This window comes from Varroa jacobsoni, unplaced genomic scaffold (genome assembly GCF_002532875.2).
Source record: "Varroa jacobsoni isolate VJ856 unplaced genomic scaffold, vjacob_1.0 scaffold_545, whole genome shotgun sequence".
Taxonomy (NCBI): Eukaryota; Metazoa; Arthropoda; class Arachnida; order Mesostigmata; family Varroidae; genus Varroa; species Varroa jacobsoni.
In genome coordinates, this window is record NW_019213447.1 from 238,943 (window position 1) to 262,621 (window position 23,679).

General features: G+C 41.8%; 1 protein-coding gene and 1 long non-coding RNA gene across 2 annotated transcripts in view; one reads left to right on the plus strand and one right to left on the minus strand.

Annotated features, from left to right (window-relative positions):
• Positions 1-23,679, minus strand: part of LOC111261312 (uncharacterized) — a 330,101-nt gene that overhangs the window by 18,386 nt on the left and 288,036 nt on the right. The window lies entirely within an intron of this gene.
• On the plus strand, positions 17,333-18,974 carry LOC147753351 (uncharacterized). Its single transcript, XR_015311448.1, has 2 exons — positions 17,333-18,560; positions 18,703-18,974. It is a non-coding gene; the product is annotated as an uncharacterized LOC147753351 (long non-coding RNA).

Sequence of the window (23,679 nt, forward strand, 5' to 3'; positions counted from 1 at the left end):
TTACTGTTTGTCGAAAAATTGCGATATGTTTGAAATCAGTTTTTAGTCCTTACAACAGCACGCTAGTCCCAGTGCGCACAATGGCCGGCACATCGACCAGGGTACAGCATAAACGTCGCCAACCCCATTCGACAAAAATGAAACCATCACACAATTTTGGTGAGGTCCTGGTGCTACCATCCGTACAACCATTTATTACTTCTGAGGTCACCGAAAAATGGTAGGTTATTAACTAACTGCTGATCAGACAAAGAAAGCTTCCTACTATTCATTCATCTGAGGCTAACATCAAAATGCATTGTACGATGCATTTCAGCCCCACGATCACCTGCCACCTGTGCTTTACTGGTACTTCGCTATTATACCGCATTGAAACACAGGCACGCATTAAACATCAATGGAAAATTTTCAGGAAGGTTCCAGACCAAACCATCTATATTTAGGGACTATTAGGTGTTGTACAGCATTAGCTCGCATTATTCTCGTAATAGTGTTTGTTATACAGCCAATCCACGAATCATAATGGCGAGATTATCAAGAGCGTTTAGTCCCAATGAACTCACCGAAGAACAAAAAATTAAGAAAAGATAATGTTTGGCGTGAACAGGACGAAAGTCGATTCAGCATCTAGTAATCACTGAACAAAACCGTGCGACTCTTAGTCCTTTTCTTCGTCCTGTTCTGTTACGCACTATCGAGCAGACGACAAAGACCAAAGCTCCAGATCAGATGATCTGAATGGAACGGACGACGATAATATATAGTGAAAAAAAGGCAAGGAGTAAAGTAATTCCTTTGTCCGCTATTTGATGCGCACGCTATGTGCACAGTGTTGCAACAAATACGACTGGTATCTAGTCGATTTGCAATAACGATCAAGTTCTCAATGGTCATTTTGTGAAGTTGAAGAAGTCGACGAAAGAGACCAGAAAATGTCGTCCTTCCAATAAGATTCTTTCAACTTTGAGGTTGAGAGAACTGAAAGACCCTAGTATACACAGCAACAGATAGCAATGAGCGAATTGCATTTTTTTTGTTTGGTCTCTCAAATAATAACCAAGGTATTATAGAACATGTCTGCTTCCACCGCGAACAAATTCAAGACATTTCATCCAGCAGAGTAGATTAACCGTCAAATATTCGTAATGATGACGTCGTCCGCAACGAACTCTTCGACACACGTTTTTATGTCAACTCGTCAACGCACGTTCGGAAACCCCGTTTTGAGTTTTACCATCCTACGATCGCTGTTGTTTCTACTGAAGAGCGTGAAGGAAGCCAAGGTCATCCTATAATATTCATCCTGTTCTAAGACACAGACGTTTGTGTCTTTTTCATTTGTCCACGTGCAACGTCGTGCACATTGTTACGCGCACGTTCTCAGTCACCCAATTCGCAGCATGTGCAAAAGGCAATCTATATGTCAACAAATCAGTTGACATGAATTGAGCCAGTGATAATATAGGAGTGGGGTTTTTCCTTTAAGATTATATCGCCGAGAGGAGAAATATGTATACAAGATAATAGGTACTAATTGCTTTTTCCTATTTGCCTAAGTATTCTGTTCCTCTTTCCGACTGTGACGAGAGAAAGGGGAAGGAAGAGAGAGAAGAAGACCGCGAGTGAAATAGAGATCTAGCTGTCGACAAACTCTGTCAAAGACAAAATAAATCCTCTGTTTCGTCACTTGAATTGACAACTCTATCAAACGACAAGTGACTGTTGGACTTGGCATATCGCCTATTGATCGGATCTTTTGTGAAATAACCTTGTACAGTATGCAGTATATAAGACAGAGCGATCTGAGGTATAAACGAAGGAATGCCGAAACAACGCATTGATCTCACACGAATCATAAGCTCGGTTCAAACGCTGTCAGACGGTTGCATGTAAACGCAGCGAGCACCAGCGACCGGATACCAGAACGCAGATCTACGCACGTATACTTCGTCCGCCTATTTTCCTATACGAGCAGAAGGAGCAATTTAGTTTTCCTGTTTTGATGTTGTTTGTGTTACCATCTTTAGCACGCATCATGGTCATCTCGATGTTATGTTTTCGATTATTATGCGATATCAACACACGTGTCCTCAGACGTTACCAGATGGAAAAGTAGAAATTTACTAGAGCTACGAGTCTGCAACAAAAACACTTTCTCATATCCGCAAAAATTCGAGCATACGCCCAGATTATATACTATGATATATTGTAGCTTTCGTTGAAAGGATGAATTTTATTCGATTGAATAAAAGCCGTAGCAGGATAGTTTGTTATTCGAGGAGCTGCTGCTGAATAATATTTTACTCGAGCATGTTCAATGATGCGAGATTTCTAAATACAAGTGTCGCAATTTTGCATCATGGGGTCTGTCACTATTTCAGTAGGAGATACCATATGTGATTTTACGTACCACGTCATTTGGCAGCTAACGTAATCGTTTCTATTGAGTTCCTGAATGAACGTACATATTCACGGCTAGAAGAAGAAGAAAACCAACAAGCATTAGCTAAAAATGTAACGATTAGTCGGCTCCTTTTTATACCAGTCATCACATACGTTCTCTTCGAAGCAATTAGTATATAATTAAAGCCTTTTAGCCAAAATAGTATCTCTTCATAATAGTAATACAGCAAACACAGTCCTCAATAATGGTATTAATAGCGTACGTAAATGCGTATTACCCCAACGTAATTGCTCACCATATGCATAATTAGCAAGAACATGTCCAACTACAAGAACACTGTCCCATCTCGTCCTAGCTGAACAGATTTTCGAACTAGCCATTACCAGCCAATAACGACGAAATGCACGAGATGCCTTTAATTCAGCGGCCAAATCTTCTTCTGAAATATCCTCGTCGCGACTTCAAATGTCTTCCGAAGTATCTTCATCATCTAATTATCGTTAGTGTTATCTCGCTGTTATGATGAACATTGAGCAGTAGCGCTCTGCTTGTTTTCAGGGCACTATCAAATAACGAAACCTAAAGGAGGGGATTTCCGTAGCGAACGCGCTGTCGTGCGGTAGAATACAGCTCGCTGAACAAAAAGGAGGTTTCTGTAACAAATGTTTGGTTCGTCTATGAGGCAGACGATTAATATTGTGACTCGACAGAAAACTTGCCTCTCGGTCACAGTTCAAGGTGGCATCACGCCATGAGACAAATGTTAGTCTCACAATCTGTTTCCATGCAGCCGGTGTCTCTAAATGTCTTCTGTAGTGGAGCAATTAACGAAACTAAACAAGAAAAAAATCAAGCGCACCAGGCCTGCTAAAAGGCAAAGAAACACACGTTATAGGCATGCATGCATAGGCACAGGAAGGACCTAGAAAGTGTTTTGTTTGCTGCTGTCAATGATAGCCAGCGAAAAAGCAGCGTCTATTTGTCAAGAAATTTTACGCGTCTGAGACAGCTTGCGGATAAAACATCAGGAGACCATTTCAACATATCCTTCTGCTCATTCAACACCAGAATACATATCGTATTCATTTTAACACGTTTTTCGTACGCACTTAGAATTACTTCATTTTTCAACGAATAAGGTGACGTAGGCGGTGAAGCGAAACAGTATATGTGACGCGGTTCAGTTAAGGTCAAGTGTGATAATTAGCTCTCTACAAATGTTTCTGCTCGATATCTCTGTTACTTCGTTCCGAAAAGTATCTGACTCGAATAATATGGCCATCGAAAGTGCGTGCCCACCATCGACGATGCGGCTCTTCTCACCCTTCTGTCATTCGCAGCTGTCAAAATACTCAGCCTCGCAGGCCGTATGGGCTTTGTCACTGAACAGAATATATCCGCACCTCTGTTCAATAGGGGATCCGCAATATAGAACGCTGACAGCCAACAGCGAAGCGAAAAATTCCGTAAAGCAGACAACATACTCGTTTTCGCAATAAACAGACTTAACAACTGCAATGCGATAATAAAGTAGCAGATATTGCTTAATTCCAACGTCTGAGGTTACAAATAGGCCGCGTTTTCCTACAGTGTACGAAAATGGTACTATGTCACGTTGCGGTACAGACGATGGTTTCATCAAATGGTGATTTTGGTCGTGTTACCGCAGTCGAACGAGGACGACTGGCTTATTATGCCATACCATTACCATTTACATGCGTTGCTTCCTGCAGAGTTCCGTTGAGCGTATGGCCCATTTATAAAAACACGATTCTATTATATCTGATGCTGACTGTATTAATCGTAGTGGAGCAAATTTGCCTAAAATCCGATAATCCATCGTGCAATATGCCAATAGGCAAAACAACACACGCCAACCAAAATAAGGCTATACGGCTTTCCAAAATATCAGCGAATGAAGCACGGCGAGTATTCACTGGCAGAACATATATATATAGCAACGAAACTTCGTGAGTGATGATTCTAAAAACACGAGGTGTATTTTATGAGAAATTTCAGATAAGTTTCAGGCAGACTCAGCAAATCGTGGTGATCAGCTGCTGAAATTTATTGTCAAATAAATAAACAAACGTTGGCGATAGACAAACCTACATATTGTAAATGTAAAAAAAGAAAGGCAACTTTAGATATGTTCGAATTACACGTTTATGTTACTTTACAGAAGCGTAGCTATACGTCCCGCTCGCTATGACATTATGGTCATATATCTACAACACAACAAAAAGAAGTATCAAAATCTGTTTTCTTCCGCCGGTCTTTATTCGTACAGCAAAACGTGATTTTCGTTCATTTTTAACATTCGGTATTTTTGCAATTTTTTATGGAGTGATGTAGAAACAGACGCCAACATGGGATTGAGTAATGGAAAATATTTAGCTTCTAACTTTCTCTTAGCCCGAACAGATCCATTAAGACACTGTTGATGACCACAGGTTTTGTATGGTGGAGCCAAGGGACCAGCATCAAAACGCACGAAAACGTAAGAGATAAGCCAATTTTATTTATCTTCGTTGTGCCTTGTCTACGTCAGTGATGACATCGTTCTGTTTTGGGTCGTAAGTTACCTCCACACCTGTCGGTGTATTTGGAACGATCAATGTTATAGGTAAGCGAATTATCGTCCGTCTTTCCCTCAAGACGTATGTAAAGATGCTCACGCAACGACCATAATACTAACAATGCCAACAACAATAGGCCATTGGCGTTATCCATTCCAAGTTAAGCCCTCGAGTCTGACCTAATCAGAGCAACAAACAACAACAACAACAACACTGGCGCAGAAAGCGCAAGACCCGTCAAATAGTGCCGCCAACGAGGTAAAGATTTTCTTCACTTCCCCCTCGTGGTCACCCTTCAGCAAAGTTTCGCTTCCCCCATCGGTATACGCTAATGTTTTCGCCAAGGCCAACAAGCTGGCAACAACAAGGATCTGTAAGTTCCTCATTAAAGAGTTAACGAGTCTGCTATTAAGGGTGTTTGTTATCGTCGCAAGCTTACTGTTGATCATGCTGTCGCTGTTGCTTGAGCACTGCATCTTGGCTCCAATGAAACCTACTGTTGTCATAGGGATTTGACGATAACACTAACTGATCCACCACTAGCTTGGATTATGTTAACGTTAGCTACTGATATATTACTTTATAAAGAACGCAAACAAGAATGGCGGAAGTTTATTGCAACAGACTACTCAATTACTGCGCTGTACCCAGGGTTAAAAAGCACGATTTATAATGGTCGAGTTAGACTGCATTGGTCATTACGGTAAGTCATTTCTTTACATTCGACATATGGAAATACTGCTAATACAGGCGAAAACGAAAGGAAGCCACTATGCGTATTCTTTTGGTTTTATCATTCCATTTATCTCCTTTAGCTTTATCGCTGACGTAACACGTTTTTCAACGCAGTTTATGAAGGATGTTCACGCAATCGATTAATCAAATAGGAGCGGTCTTACATCTTGCTACGAAAGACACCGCAAAGCGACATTGCGGAAGCTAGTTAGATCAAATGATACGTCTATATATATAGACATATATATGTGTGTGTATAGATAGACATGCACACATATATATGTGTGCATGCGTATCGAATGATCCGTGCAAAACAATAACATTTTATTAGTGTTATTTTGACCGTAATTGTCCAGTGAACGCTGTCAATAGGTGATGATCAGTGGACGATGTTACGAGTGTGGCCTACGTTTTCCTAACCTGAACGCCAACATCGGTATCCAGATACTAGTATATCCATCTGCCTGGTAACGGCATGCCATACGAAGGAGCTGAGCTATCTATCCGCGGCACCATCGTTTGTCAGTTTCGTACGAAACCGGTCAATCTAATGGACACCTCCAGTGTCATTCGTCATACGAGTGCATTGTCTTTAGTTACGGTAAGATCATTTCAACACAAGAAGACTGGAAGATTGCTTTCGTTCGTTACACAAGACGTTTGCCAATGCCACCTGCTACTGTATAGGTTGTTGTAAAATAGTAGGAATCAAATCAAACGATTCAACATGATCGTTCTTCTCTATACACAGATACAATGCTCCGTTAGCAGATACGAAATAGTCGAACTACGATTATTGCAGCAGGACTTATCGCCTGCGGCAATGGGGCAGCACGACTGAAAAAATCTCTGCATGCACGCATAACTACTCGTAGGCGATTGCATTAAGGCAACACTATCTGTTCATGTCTTTAGAAGTTGACTGAGAAACAATCTCAACAAACCCTAAGTATATATCTATCTGACATATTCGACACTGCATATAAATCGACATGGAAACAACAACGATACAAGGGATCCTTTTCTTCGTCGTTGGAAAAGATCGTTAAAGCTCCTTACTTTAGGGTATTTCTGAAAAGTTCTTCATTTGGGCTGGGTTGAATTTAAATTCTATCCAACATTGCGGTCATCGTCGTTGCCATCAGGCCCACTATAGTCTTTGCATGTCTTCCTTGTTTATCGTGGCTACTCGTTTTGGGTACTGACAACAGACTCCGCTAATCTTCTTCGTTGTTGATGATACTGCTGCATAATACAGTAATACATGCCATGAAATAAATAATTCTACTCTGGTAACAACCCGAAGATAGGCAAGCAACGACAAGTCGGCGGACGTACAACGAATAATAGGATTACTAAAAGGACGGGGTGTCTGTCGGGAAAAGGCAGTTACAGGCCGGCGTGACGAATACGAACAGCTGTCTCGGCCATGACTCCTGATGCAGGGAATAGCAGCAAGGCCAGTCAAACGAGTGGTAATTCCAGTTGCTACTCAAAGTGGATAGTCGTAACGTTAAAACAAGATGCGCTTCTCCGCTGTTGCCGGACTGCGATGCGTATGGATAATGGAAATCGCTCAAGAACAACCTATCTAACAAACTGATGTGCTTTGTCTACGACTAAATCCTATTATAACAGTATGGCAGCCGCATTACGAAGCACGTTTTCCCAGCTGTTCTTCAAGTAATAGCGCGTAATGTAGAAGAGTATGTTCTTGACAGCTGTTTTTTGTCGGGATTTTACTGAAGCTGACCCAGGAACAACGCTAAAAAGGCCAATAAAGCATATGTCGTCAGAAAGACGATAACAACGATGATTGCAATAAAAATAACAATACCAATAGAGCGACAATCTACAAAAACAAACAAAAACAGGTATATTACATATTGTAGGCAGATGTCGTACCAAGTTATGCTACGCAAATAGCTTGGCCTCTCAGAGGCACATACCTATCTCACAAACGCAGCTGAAGAAATTAGGCCCATTTTATACTAAATCGACTATGTGTGTGCGTGTGGGCGCGTGCTATAATCAGCCAAACGTGCCAAAGAAAGAAGAAAACTTTAGCTTCGAAAGAAAGTTCTACAGAATTGCGTTCCTGTACATTGGTTTTGAGTCAGATCTTTGGCATCGATAATATGATTGCATTATATAATAATATTAATGCCGGCACTTTCAAAAAATAGGTTCACAATGCATAAGCAGTATCGTTTATGCATCATGAACCTATTTTTTTGCCGTCAAAAGTTTTTATGTCCGAATTATATAATAACAACATTAAATACAGGTCCGTATAAGAGGTACACAGCTACATAAGCAAGGCTTTTACAGAAACACATCTCCAAGTCAATCACCGCAAATCGACGCTATAGATCAATCAATATTCTTATTTTTTCATATTACCTTTAAACGTTTGAAACCACAAGAGTCCTCTATCTGTAGAATGTTCAAATAGCCTTAAGAAGTTTTTGGAAAGTGTACGTTTAAGGAAACGGCAATATTGCATACTAAATGTACAGCATTTAAGATTTTTGAAGGCACTAAGTTCAATTGATTTCACGCTACTACATACGCTGCACGATAACAACCCCTAGAAGATTGACAAATCTTTTTTGGCTGTTTTTACCGAAGCGTATTTTCTTATCTGCATGCGTGGAACGCACACAGAACGATATTGTAAAGAGTGTGTTATTTCAACTCCCTCAGGGTCTTGACCCGCTCCATCTTTCAAGCTTATGATCGTCAAGCCATTCTATAAAGCTTACCAAAATTACTATTCAAATCACCCCTGGCGGTAAAAGCAGACGGTCATTGGGAACCGTAATCATAAGTAAGGGCACCCAAACTGGCTAGTATCTAGATAGAGTTACCGTTATTTAGCAGCGAAGTGGGCTAGCGCGGCCTTCAACTAATGGGTATCCATCAATGATGAATGTTTCCACGACTCTAACACCTACTAATCGATCTATTTTACCTGTTTCATTACAGGTGTTCTGCACAGAGTAGCGGCTAGTGCTGACCTTCAATAGGCCCGTTGCAAGGAATGATGCCGAAAGCTAGGCCTATATGCACAGCTGACATGTAATTCTGTTAGCTAGCACATTCAGTTTGAATTTGGCGTCCAACGAAAGAACAGCTTTGCAATTACAGAGACAAGAAGCGAGAGAAGGGCTGTTAAATGAACATGATCGGCCTAGGCAGTTTACCGAGGCTAACACCAGCCCACGATCGTACTAGTACTTGAAGAGACAGGTTGAAAAACAAGAAGAATGACTGCACACGCATTTTTTCTGGCACACTATGTCAAATTTGACTCTTGTGTGATTCACGGTAGGCGTAAAGAGTGAACAGAACAATCAATGTCAGTCTCGGTAATAAAGCGGCAATAAAGGGTAGCTGCCTGGGGATGACATTTTTACGGCACGATGAGCAAACCAAAAGGCAAGTAGTCAGAGTTACCATTAGTATATCAGTGGTCGGGAATTAGCCACAGCTGTATATATGGTAGCCGAACGGATAGGTCAGTGGGATGTAGGAAATATGGAGCTTATATTTAGCTATTATTATTAGAGAGTGATGTCTAGCAGCCGCCGCCGCCGTCGCCACAGTGGCAGTAACGGCTGTTCCCGTTCCGCGGAATCTGAACTTTGACAAAATACGAGCACTGGTCGGCCAGCCACCATCGACTCAGCTACTGAAGCATCTTCGAATCGCAGACGGTAGTGCGCCAGCGATTTATGTCGCGACTTCTAAGCTCAGTCTTAAACGGACGTTACACTGGCGTGGGGGGTTATTTTATGCAGTATAAGAGAGACCAGCAGAAACTATAATAGCAACGTTAATCTTTGTTGTCGTCGAGAAGATCAAAAATACCGACCAACATTACCTTCAAGTGACTAAGATAACAAAGAGACTGTCGAAATTATAGTGAAATGCATCATATTAAATATGAAGACCTCCTCTAAACCCATACAACGAGTACGGTTGCGTTTTTGATAATCAAGCTTTTCTGAATTATTTTACCATATTGGCTCGCATATAGCCTATGAGCCAATTCGTTAAGAGGTTCATAGTTGATTCGTTAGAGACGGGCTTGCTCATAGATCAAACCAGAAGCATGTGAGGTCGTACACATTGTAAACAACCTAGTTTGCCTCTTCATCCGTTCAATATTTACTGGGTCGTGCTTTTTTACGTAATATTTGCTGATGTTTCCAATCAGCAAAACGAAAATCATCGCCATAATCATCCTTTTTATCTGCTGCAGGGATGACTAAGAGACTAAAGATTTCGACTATTACAGCGACGTTAGCGACCATTAGACGCAATAAAAAACCTGAAATAAATCAAGCCTTCCAGTGCCGCTTTCTCACGTCACCGGCTGTCACATTTAGTACGCCGAAAACTCACGGTCGATGACTTTTCCTCAAGCATGCACCAATGCTTTCAGGCGCCCAGTAGCATCAGCTAGACCGACCTTGATGAGCTCCCTCTGCTAGCGGGGATGAAAATAAACGCACGAAATACTCGTCGTCTATTCGCTTATAATGACAGAGCTCGTACATGTAGCACCCGGCTACTTCAGCTGGAGTAAAGACAGTGCACAAGTACGCCATATTGTCGACATACAGAGATCCAAGTGACTGTATCCTTAGTCACCAAGCAGACAAAAGTCCCCGATGAAGAGCATATGGCTGTTGGCCGTTCATTGCTGCCGTGCCCTGTTAAACGGCTGGAAGTAATCTGGTTGTTGAATAGTTCCGGTATGAGCAGACACTCAGCGGGTCTCCTACTTACGGGCATATCGTCATAAAATATCATCAGTAACCGCCTGATTGTATGACTAATTGTGTGTATTACTTTCAGTAAACTAGGGCGCTACAGGCCAGACACGCAAAGGAACTGATTGCATCCGACCCGTGAGCGTGATCACGGACGGCAAAGCATTGCTTACATTTCCTGCGACGTCGGGGCTGTGTCAAATGAATCTGTAGGCGCGCCTAATTAAGCCAATGACTAAGCGGCTCTTTTTTTTTTTATGAACAGAACTGAAACGCTATTTGAGAGCTTAAGCCGACGCCTTTAAGTTGGTAAGTAAGCATGCAAGTAAGTTGTAATGCCACGTATCCTCTTCACTAAGCAGACTGTGTAACGATGTATTTCTCGAGCGGCTAAAGGAGGATATGTAAAGAGTAGAAAAATCTAGCAATTATGAATTCATTTCTGTTTTTTTTTTTTAATATATTTATACGTATTTAGAGGCGTTTTATTAATACGAAATTAGCTTTCGTGCTCATCCCGTACTATCTCTAGTGTAGCTATTTATTTGACGACCCTGTGCGCGATGCGATAGTGGACCAGGTATAAATCACATTGAATAATATCAGTATATAGAATAACTAACAAGGTATCACTCGTAAACCGAAATATTCTTTAGCTGGTGGATGTTGCTTCTGCCTACTTCTCGCCAACCAGGAGCATAGAGTCAGACATACGTATGAGTTATACCAATGTCAGCACACGGTCGACAAGATGAAATCCACTACCAGAGAGCCAGTTGCGGATCCACATCGCAGCGTGAATGTTGCGTGATAAACACAGGGATCTGCTTCAGAGATAAGCTACGGTTGGCTGCGGCGGTGAGTCTTCATGATGGGACAGGAACACAGAGGAGTTACAAAGCGTGGGAAAAACGCATGACAGACCCCACCAAAGCCCGAAGGAAAACGACCGCGCGAACCTTCTTGGCAAAACTCTCAAGGAACCGACGAGCGCGAATTGTAGCGGCAACAACTATAGGCCCAAACGAAACAAAAGCCATATTGCAACTGTTTTGTTAACTTGTGTTACCATTTGTTTGTGTGTGTCGGTGTACCAACGTCTGTGGAAGGGTCTCTGCGTGCCACTCTTCGAGGCAGTTGAAGCAATTTCAGCACTTACATCATAGTACTTAATCGTGCACATTATCCAGTACGTCTATACCATTCAGGTGTCCGATGCATGTTTTAACTTCGTTAAGATTACTGATAATGTACTGGGTGCATGAACCCAAAGACACGCGGCTCAGAATTTGTACGAAGTCTGCAATATGCATTTGTTCTTCCAGTTGTTGTCCAGTAAAGTTGGTCTATCGAACAATTAAGTATTAAAAAGGCCCCTTGTATAGAAACAGAACCAGCTATTAATGAGAATAGAGAGAACAGCATTGGCCAACGGTCGTCGTAGAACAAACTGGTTGAGAGGGAATTGTTCGTGCTGCTTCTGCTGTGTTAATTCGATTCTGTGGCGACCGACGCTTCTGTTGAAACGGACGCGGTTCGGCTGGCGGAAACATCAGCAGCGGCAGCGGTTATAAAGCCGTCATTATTGATGACGAAAAAAAAACAAAGAAAAAAGATACGATGATAATAACAATAATAAACCTGTAATAATACAAGTAATTATAACTAAGTTTTCCATGGCTATACGGGTTCTGCATACGGAAAGGGAAATGCACATGATAAATTTTCTGTGCCACGTATTTTCTATATAAAATCATATTTATAACAGAATGTAACGACGACAACAGCACGGAGACATACGCAAACACACAATGAAATGACACAAAGTCACCCTTATGGTCTTTCATACATGTTATTCTACAGACAAACGAATTACAATGTCTGGCTGTACTATGCTAGGCAAGTAAGTGACTTCATTGATATGCGCCTGCCGCCATTCATCACCTTTACCAAGTATTGCAGTCATCAAATGCTCGCAGTCCTGCGTATTGGTCTGTGGTATTAAGTAGTACAGTATGGGAGTATTCATTTGAGCCAAGCAAGGCAAATCTTCTCTTCTAATTACCTAAGATTAAGGTACGAAGGGAACAGACCTTTAGGAAGTTGAGGTATTAGGTATTGTGGGCCTGCATTCATGGCCCATGATGCAAATGTGTACGCTCTATACTGCATACGATCTATAATTTATGCGAAACAGGCTGATCAATGGAAAATGCTATTAGAGGTTAACGCCTTGCCCGTTGTTGATACTCTGCCGGCATTGGTATAATAGCATCTGTACGAACTCAAGACCTTCAGAAACATCGGATACGTACATAGAGATCAAAAGATAGCCATCCATAATTTACGCAGTGACGCCTGAATCCTGCACATAATACGTACCGCATAAATCGTCTTTTGTCGCCGGCGTCCGCCGCAACATCATAGTGGCAAAATGTTATCAGTTCATGTGTACGACTGGATTACCATATCATCTGTACGTCGTTTGATAGAACTAATAAAGAAAAAAAAAAGAATCTCTCGCGTCTGGTACAGCTTTCGGTTTCGGTGCAGCTGAAACCAACGGTAACTAATTGAATAGGTGCTCACATAACAAAATTTGATTGAGTAAAATAATAAATAACATTTTTTATATTTATTTCAATAAAATTGAATTCAATACAAAATTCTGCTCCACAAACCGCTACTGATGTTTTTGAAATTGCTTGTCTCAAATTTGCAATCTCGGCTTCTGCCACAAACTTGTAGGCTGCCTACCTCAAGTTTACGACAAAGCCATGGTTCTTTTGCCTTGTCAGAGATCATAATGTTTTCATAATTTCCCCTTTTTCCTGTCTTAGACATGGAACTCCGCCCATATCAAGATCTCGTATGTCACCTTAATTGTTGATAGCCAGCTGGACTACTCAACCTTTGGAAATCTACCACTGTCTTCTGATTTGCTTGTTTGATTTATATACATCCCTCAAAGCAAGAAATTGTCAATTATTGATCTACCTACACCGAATCAATAGTAGACGTTTCAATATTGTATCTACAGTCTATTTCACACAGACAAAATCTTCGCTCAGAAACGTTCTGCATAGCATCTCCTTTCCGTAAGAGTAAAAATTGTACATTTTTTGTATCGACATATCAACAGCACCGTGATCGCCCACCCCACCTACTTTTTCAACCTTGATTTTTCTCGCTTTCTCTGTGGAGCACACTTTGTTGTATCTTTTTTATCCTAGCACGGCGACCCACCACATCGGAAACCCCCATCAGTTCCAGTCATTCATTCGTCTGACCGTTTTCAGGCCTCCTCACCTGATAGTCTGATAACATCCACACATAACATCTACCAGCATTAGCATCGTCATCGTCTTCATTGTGCTTGTTCATCACGATAAATTTAGAGGCGGCGGCGGCGGCGGCTTTGCCAGGCGGGATGCTTTGATGCCCCCGAAACGCTTTTTAAGGGAAGACAGTGGGACAACCACTAAGAGGAAAAAGCTTACAGGAGAAGCATCGAACCACATAGATGCTGGTAGTGCCGTCGTCTACGACCACACGGCAAATATTTGCAATCATTTTCTCTGCTCGGCCTCGCTCTCGTGCTCTCTGTACTTCAAATTGTATGGCTGCCATAAGAGTGTTTCCCTTGTTGGATTTAATAATTTTCCTGACAATATAAACTGACCCGCTGACTATGGTCCGTCATCGCGCAGATATGATTTGGCCCCGCAGCTTTTATCCCATGTCATATTCCACTGCATGTCATTCTCATAGAGACACCGTGAAGAAAATGATTATATTCTGCTCGACCACAACAGTTCGCCGAACGTTAAGCCATCGACATCACAACCTGCAACAGCATTCCGGCTGCGTTTATCGAAGATTTTCATCTAGTCGTCCTCTAGACCTTTAGCGGGTCGAGGCAGATGCATCCCCGTTCCGGCGCCGACCTCAGCTTGATTACTTGTGTCACTGCTGTCACTGGTGCTGGTTTTTAGTAGAGCCACTCTGATGGGATTCGTTCGCCGTCGGGTTTCGTTCATGCTTATGTCATCCATGGAAACCCCCGGTTTGTAGAATCACCGTAATCACTGAGCGAGACTACCTTTTTTCATTGATCGGCCCCTGTTTTTGGTGTCGTCGCACAGGTTGAACTGACCACAAGTTACTATCAGCTGATCAGTTGTTGACTCGATGGTCATAAAGCATGCAGACTCCTTCTACGGGTGAGCAGTCGTGGTCATAGCTGATAAAAATGACACAGTTTCAAAAAGAAAACAAAATTTAAGAGGAGAAATGACTCAGGACGTGAACGTTTAAGCTCCTGCTGTCTCTAGGTGAACGCGTAAGCCTTTTGTTCAATTGTTTTTTAGTCCGGAGTAGGCTTACTATGAATGCGGCTAAGTACCTTCTGTATCTACCAATACATACGAATGTTTGTACAGAACAGAAGCGGTAGCGGCAACGCTGTGGACCGCTAACATGTTTTTGGCAACAAGGAAAACCGTTATGGGTAAATACGCATATGATCGATATATAGCAACTAACCTCAGGTCAACACTCACAGCCATTCCGCCACCTCGGTTGCCTGACATGTAGCCATGATTTCATAACAACGAGCCTCTTACTTCTCTGTATAGATATAAAGCTCATGTAGGCCTGTGCAAAGCATTATCTCAGTAGCATTATAGTACCAAATAATAAGATAAAACACAAAATATAAGGATAAAACAGATAAAATATAAGGAAATGGTCAACGGCAGAATGAAGATTGCAGGAAATTGTGAGTTAGCATCACTGTACGCCCGCCGCAGCCTTAACCACGGTAAAGATCATCATCATCATGGTGTTGATTATGTGTGTATGTCCTGCAGGTAATACTGCTGTCGCCATATGTTTGCATAGGAATGTAAGAACATCAACGTCATCCTGGCTTCTTCGAAAGCTGTCATGACGCCGATAACGGAACCCATCAGGCGGACATTTACCTACTGCGGACGCTACTGTTTTGCCTCATCGAGCATAAGACTGTTCTATTTCTGGTTGTTTGTGTTTGCTCGTTGCAAAAGATGCGCTGAAACTGCCCGTGTATTTCGTTTTTACTGTAACAAGTGTCGTTTTGCTACCCGTAATGTGAATTCAAATGTAAAGTCGTCATTGTCAACGTATCCTATACATTGTGCGACTTGGTCTACTGAATAACAGCAGAACATACAGAAAACCACAAAAAAAATCATCGAAAATATGCTAATTTAATGTTATGCAGATATATTTAAATATATATGTTGGCTGAAGAACTGTTTCCACGAAATCAGACGCGCATTCTTAACGACTTTGAATATTATCTTAGTGGTATTACTTCGTTGGCATACGTCTGCCACCGTTTTCCAGTTGCAGACTGTAGGATGAAAATAAAAAACTACGGTAAAGTGGGACATACGTGTCTAATGAAGCGGTTGTAAACAAATCGTTCATAGAAATAAAGCAATCTCAAATAAATCGTAGTAGCTCATTAGGTGTTATGCTGTTGTCAAAAATGACACGATGCATTCAAGAAATTGTGATACCCACTCAACATTTCGACGTTCCAAATAACGAATCGAAAAATATAGCAACGACCCCAGCGGTACCTTTTTCCGCTGTTCAAGCTACGATTCAAGTGAAGTGGCGTCGTTGTAGGCAACAAACGACCATGTCTAGCTATCGGCACGTTTTCAGTGATCAACGGGCCGCAACAGAAGTACACGGACGTTTTCGTTTGTACTTGCAGTTTTGTTATCGGTGGTGCATCGTGTGATCATCGTTAATCATCCATTGAATTGACCTCAGTCCTCGATATTCGCGTAGAGCGTGCATCAAACCAATAGAATCTTTATGGCCTTAATCCTAGAGCTACACTCACTAAGACAGCTGAAAGAAAGTATAAAATTTAGAACCATTCTTCAAATTGGCTCGAAAGGACGTCATGGAAGAATCATAGTCGTGCTAATCGTGTACGGACAGGCTTTGAATTGTATACGTAATCACGCTCTAGTAGCAACTGGTGACGATAATCTGGACGAACTAGCGGATAGACATCTTCTGGAGTATTAGTTAGAGTTTCAATATTCATCGATGAGTTCCCGATGGCTGTGATCTGCGATAACGAGCCAGATTACCAATCTGCTCAAGTACACCATAAAAAGATATAGTTCTTGAAAGAAGAAAAGTCCTGCCTGATTCAGTGATGATTATCTAATTACCATATTACGTTCGTCTTAAAATGTGGCTAGGGAATTCATCTTGGTCTGCGGCCATCATCGCAGGAATCAGCGAACGGAACACAGTAAGATATAAAACAGCGTCGCTACTGACCGCTCGGACAAAAGTACAATCTAAAGCGACCGAAACGACCAATAAATTTGCGCGACTCACCCCCGCAAATATTGATTCAGAACGACGGTTTCTTGCATGGAGGCGATCGCAGGAGTTCACTTAGGTAGACAGGCGATGCTGACTTTAATGTCGAAACGTTGAAGGGGTCCTTTCGTCCGAAGCGAACTTTTAGCGTCAGCCGTTCGATCGACATCAACCGTCGCACCAAAGTGCTGCCAATACGGCGCACATCACTATAAACATCGTAAACGCAGAAAGCTATAAAAGCCAATGACAGCTACTAGATGTTGGCTACAGTGTGGTAAAGACACCGACGTATAGACAACCAAGCACAACATCATGCGCAGAACTACACTGTTTGAAGTTTACTATTAGAAGTTGTCGAAGTTCGGTCATAACAGCAACAATTGCCGTGATCGCAGAAGCCCGAAAAAATTTACGCGGCAGTGGCATAATGCGAACTCATGCTCACATGCTTCTATGACCCAGCCAATCAGACTGGGCAGAATGTGCTACTAAAAAATAGAAAGAACTATTTTTCTACATTTCGCTAACAGGCATGTGGAAAGAGTCGATTCGGCTTGATTCGTCAAACGTACGACGCGGCGGAAACTACGTCACGAGCTTCGCTGGAGGCAATTCTTACCATCCCAGAACTGCATTTTGCCATAGATGCTGGCTACTACGTGAGACGTTGTCTACATGTGTGGTACATTGATGGGAGTATTACATCCTCAGTTGCAACTGGAACGACGATTCCAAAGGATCGTTATGTCATTATTCATTATGTTGTCATAGAAGGCCTGACTCCTTGTCCCACATTTACCATTATGTTGTTGTGCACAAGCAAGAGAAGACTGCAACTCCTGCGACTGCCATGACTATGATTGCTCTGAGTAAAGGTGATCATCCTAAAGAAACGGTATATAAAAAAATATCTGTCTGAATGTATGTTTCTGAGGGAGACACTTAACATTTTATGTACGGCATGCGAGTGTATCTGTGTACGCGTTTGAATGCCGTTGCTCAGTCACAAAAACACCAACGCTCAGATGATTACGGACTCGTCTGTGCTATTGGCCACTTGTAACGTAAATAACTGAAATAAGAATTCTCCTAAACGTCCTTAATGCTCCTATTTTCTTTATTGAGTTGATTTTCGGTCCGCACATCTTACTATCATTACCTTTCTATAGTATTAGAATATAATTTTGTGCACATTCCGTGAAGATCTGATGATGCCAAGGGCAGCTGAAGTTCGTCTTAGCTTGTACGCTTTACTTTGATGTCGGCAATGAGCTGCGGAATACTACCTCTAGGCTGATGCCTTAAGCTTTTTGCTCTGCTCTCCACCGTCACCAAAGAGAGTAAAAACGAAGCACGATAATTCAATTACTTGTCGCACGAAATACGGCCTACAATTACCTATGAACTAGTTGTGCTAGCTAGGTGTATTCAATGCCTACTCAATGCTTCCTTAGAGACCAAACAATTACCTTTTCTAATTCTGAGATCTTATTGCGTTTGCCTAGTTTTATTATTGCTACGAGAGTTGCAAGAGGCGGGTCAATTTAAACAATGGTAATTCGCTTACCCTGGTGTACTCAGACGTGAGGATAAGTCACAGCCCGAATCAGTGTATTATAAGGGCAAACGGCCACTGGACGAGTAGTCGTTCTGTTTGTTGTGGTGAGTCTTTTTTAAAAGTTAACTTTCCTCTGAGCGTTATTTTCAGAAGTAATCGACGGGTAGTGGCCACAGCAACCCGTTCCCATTATATAGAACCGCAAAGCGTTCTCAGTCGTAAAGTAACCAACTTGTTATTGCACAGCATTTTGTTAGTTTTGTCGACATTTGACGGCAAGCGGAGCGTTACTGCATTACTGCGCCGCTGGGATCGGGGATGCAACGGGCTAGCAATCGACCTTTAACGAGGCAACCCCAATGACGGCAAAGTCAACGACAACAGCAATGGCAGAGACCTACAACGAATACATGTCTGGTTCAAGCGCAGGAGCGCGCTAGCAACGACGCATACTGTGATTACGTGACCTTGCAGAATCAAACCGGTTTCCTCATAGTAAAAGCTGGATCATTTTTCAATAGACTTTCCTCATTGCCTTCCCTGATTCATCGATATGACAGGGAACATTTTATTCCATAATGAAAAAAAAAACGATGAATTTTATTATGCATCCTCTTCTTTCTGCCTGCTCACGCACGTCGCGTATCGCTTCTTGGCTAACACGAGTCACCATCAAGTGACCGATATAGACTAACACATTATGATAATAGTATGGTATCTGTAGTTACTATGCTACTCCTAAACAACGAAAACGGTAAGAGGGACTACTGTCACGGACTGACCACAGCCGTATAGACCTATTCTCTCGCTGGCTACCTTACTGTCATATTGCAACTGCTGCCTGAGCATAGAATATTTACTGCTGTAACTGCTAGTACTACGATAACGACTACTACAGTGAGCTAACGTCTGAGGAGCGGATCTTGGCTGGTCGTTCTGGGCTTTCTGTGAGTGTGGCACATGCCTGACAGTCTGTTTGTTTCTGCCGTACCATCCGGCGTTTGAGCAGGTCGACGGCTATGCGCATCGACAACGTCAGGCAACGAAGCAGGACAAGGAGGCCCCTCGTACTGATGTCGGCTAGCTACGGGTTGTGGCATCAGTGGCGACGACTGCTTCTGCTGCCTTCCATACTGATAATAGAGAACGCATTTCTTCCATCGTGAATAAGCGCGGAGTGGAGCGCCGGGCAGAGCTGCTAGACCCACAAAAACACGGCGACTAGCACGTTTAGCCAAATAGAATTATTAGCGCAATAGGAATAGAATGCAGAAACACTCGACTACCATGTCTAAGACTTATCGAAAATTACCATCATGATTTTTTCGTACAAGTGGCGCGCATCAGCAGTGGTTGCTTCCAATAGCGGGAGCGTAGTTAGGACAAGAGTTGCTGATTGACGAGTCAATGATCTTCATAGCCTGTCTCGTCGTAATGATCAGAAATTAACACGCCTCGTCTAAGGTAGCTCAAGTGCAGGTTTCGTTGGTCCATCTGTTAGAGCATGAGCTCAGTCGGATTTGTCAGAAGTTGCATTCAACGCACTTGGGCTTGGCGCTTCTCACCCGGGTCAGAATAGCCATAGTGATAGCAGACCGAACTTCTGCACCACGCTAGTTAACGAGATTATCACATCGTATGGACGCTTCATGTATGTGGATGTCAAGGTGTGTAGATAAGAGAATAAATGTAACGATAAAAAAGAACCCTTTAAAATGGAGTTGACTGCTGACATAGTGGCCGCTCCTTAAAAATAATGATAATCATGATTTTTGTGCTTGAGATGTTAGAAGGTAAAATTTTTCGGCGAAAGGACGTACTGAGTTCTGACAGTGCTTTGCCTCCCAGACTTAATTTGGTTCGTGTCGATGTGACGGGCGGGTACAATAAATGACAGTATCTGTCACTTCGTTTTGACTACCAACTCCCTTACGTAAACAAAGGTTCTAATTGTATGCAGCCACATACATTAGAATGAGCGATAATGTTACAACAAATTTACATACTGGGCATCTACATACAAGACACATACTGGGCACTGCTGTAGCTCGATTTCGCTATATGGACTCATTCTAGCTAGATCTTCAATAGTGCAATAGGAATAGAATAGGCATAGTATTCTTTAATATAGTTAGAGCTATATTAACACCACTGTGTTTCTGTAAAAGAGCGCTCCAGAAATGTTATAGCGCCAATAGACGCATACATTTGGTCCTACTTAAACGGAAATTATAATCCCATTTTTACAACCGCCTTAAAATGCACCGCCAACAACAGACGATAGATGCTCAAATAAATGGGGAAGTATGTCAAAATATCCCGCTGCCAACACAGTCTTCTAGGTAGCTTTTAAGCCAACGGAATCGCAGCCGTAAACATAAATTACATACCCCATGGTATGAAATCGAATTTTCAGATGGAAGCGACACAGTTGATATGTTCAAAGATAAACGTAGACGGACAACGATGCTTTTATATCTAGCGAATATTCTGAGCCTTAAGGATGATAGCATTAGGACGGCCCCAAGTAGTGCTTTCACAGTCTTGCTTGAGCTCATAAATTCCAGCCTTAGCCAACCAAAAATTACAGCCACGATAATGTGTAACACTTTAAAACATGAGTATAATTTGATTTCATATTAAAAATTATGGGTGGATTTTGCAAGAACTCATCTGACTGGCTTGACGATATGCGCTACTTCAATTGTCTATTTCCTTATAATGTTTAGTCATTTTAACGTCAAAGGCGTTCCCATTTGCATTAAGGACTAGAGAGGGTGCAGCTTTGCAAAATGATAAGGCTCCGCTCAGAGAAACAGTGGAACTTCAGAAGAGAGGTGTTCATCTTTACGTGATCTTCAATTTCACAAAGCAGGATAGATAATGATCGTATCGTAGTTGTGTTGTTATTATTATTATTATTCTTGGGCTGCTTGCAGTAGGTTTTTTCTATGCGAACAATATAATAGGATTGTTTGTTAATGATAAAAACCGTTGTATTGGAAAAGGCCATGTTGAAATCGTTGGACATGCAATGATGAGGAGACATTGTAAAAGGCCACTTGTGAAACTACTATAGGTGTTAGCAACAACTAACTGTAGCGTAACATATCTATTTTCTACTACGACATAACTATGGTCGGCGAAAAGTTATCCTCGAACAACTCATTATTGCTTGGTGTTAATTTGCTTCCCACGTATGTCGATAGGAACTGCTACATATTATTTAGACATGCTAAGGTAGAAGCAGTATTAGAATGGGCAGCATTTCAATCCAAAGCTTAGACAACAGTCGGCAGTTTCAGTGAGGACCCACTACTGATATAAACTAGTACGGCTAAGGCTGCTATCGATGTTCGCATATCTATGATAATAGTAATAGGACCAAACATGTCGTAACAGTGGTCATATCCATGAAGATAAATCATGCACAGATTTTGAAGAAATTTGCCAGGGAAAATTTTCATTCAACTGTTTAATGCAGAGCACTGGACAACAGGAGATAAAATTTACGTTTCTATAATGGTACATGTTTCCTTACTATATCAGTATTACGTATTCGAATTGGTCATTCTCAAGGTTTTCGCGTCGCAAACCCGACCTCTTTGCTCCACCGAGTTCATGCTAAGTGGTCCGTCAGGTCTACTTAGGAGCCCTAATTGATTCTACAAATTCAAATAAGAATATCCAAACAAATATCGACACAGCAGAGTAATATTTGTACAACCCTATGAGATATGCCAGGTCTATTTGCGTTTCCCTCTATTTGCCCTAATCGGATATCTGTATAGACGACCTTCGATTTGTTCCCCATTTTCAGCCTATGGAAATATGCATTAGGATGAACATGCCTTGGAAAAATCACTAGTCGTCTGGATATCTGAAAACGTGTCTGTATGTAATCTTTCAACTAAACGTAATGCGTTTCATAATACTTGATATCATAGAAAGAACGTCGTCGATTTGCCTTGTAGCTTCGACTTCATCTCTCGCCTCCAAAGAGGAAAATTGAAAATACAGCATTTCTTTACCGTCAGATGGTGTCGGCGACTGTGAGAGTCTAAAAACTTCAATTTTTGCGGTTTTCCTTTTTGAACGAAGTCAGTGGAATACGATCCGGAGATTAATGAGATATTCGACATCGTCGAGGGACCCGTAAAACTTTATTTTGAAGCTAAGACTGCCCAGATTCGGTTATGATGATGCGATCAGGATTTCCCTTGTGCTTCTAGTGTAAAATTGCAAATCCGTTTGCTGCTGCTCATTACCACGCCTGGATTTAAAGATTTCCTTTAAAAAATGCTAGACTGTGTGTTCTTTTGCAGTCCTCGCCCTCACCGTTGCTTTTATGTATGTGACTCCTTTTAGCATTAATAGCAAGATAAGGCATCTTGGTGTATAAAATAGATCTCTCCCTGTCTTGGCCTAAAAATCCAGTCAACATTTATGCTAGGTTTATGTATGATAAACATAGTAAATTCTATTTTGGCCGCAATAATGACCGCAGTGTAGCCTTTTCGTCATCCGTCATCTCACAATGAGCATTTCTTTCGCTGTCTGTGGACCATATGGGTCTTATTTTCCTTCCATATACATATGCAGCCTGAATAGGCGACGCGACTTGTATCAGTCTCGTCTTTTCCTAATATTCCACGAAGATAGATCCATGATGCACAATCAAGATCACGGTCGCGAGTTATCAAATATTTCTTTTCCTATTATTTTCCTTGGCACACAAACATATATTAGGCTATGGTACATTTAGAAATACAGCGGCAATCTTAAAGGCCCGGTGAGTAGCTATTCTTAGTCAAACGTTCAAATCTATAACTCACTTTGCTACTTATGACACCTTGTATACTGCATTAATCTATGTTACGATATTTCACCAGCTATAAAGGCATACATACACAAACAAATACAACTTTATATGATATCTATAAACAGCTATTGCAACGATATATGACAGATAAGAAGATTACTGTCTTTACAGCCAATGGTCGGCAACCCGCAGTGATAAAGCTCTAGCACGGTTTGCTCGAGCCGTCGAGCAGAGAGGGCAGCCTGTATGGCAGAATTAATATGCCAATGAACTGTCGACGTGCTTTTTTGGCAAACTTCACGTTTGGTTTGCTGATAAGGCGCACGTTAGGACCACTTTCAAAGGGTGTATGGTTTTTGGCGAATCTGTTCGGCCCGCCGCTGTTTCTGTTGTTTTTATGG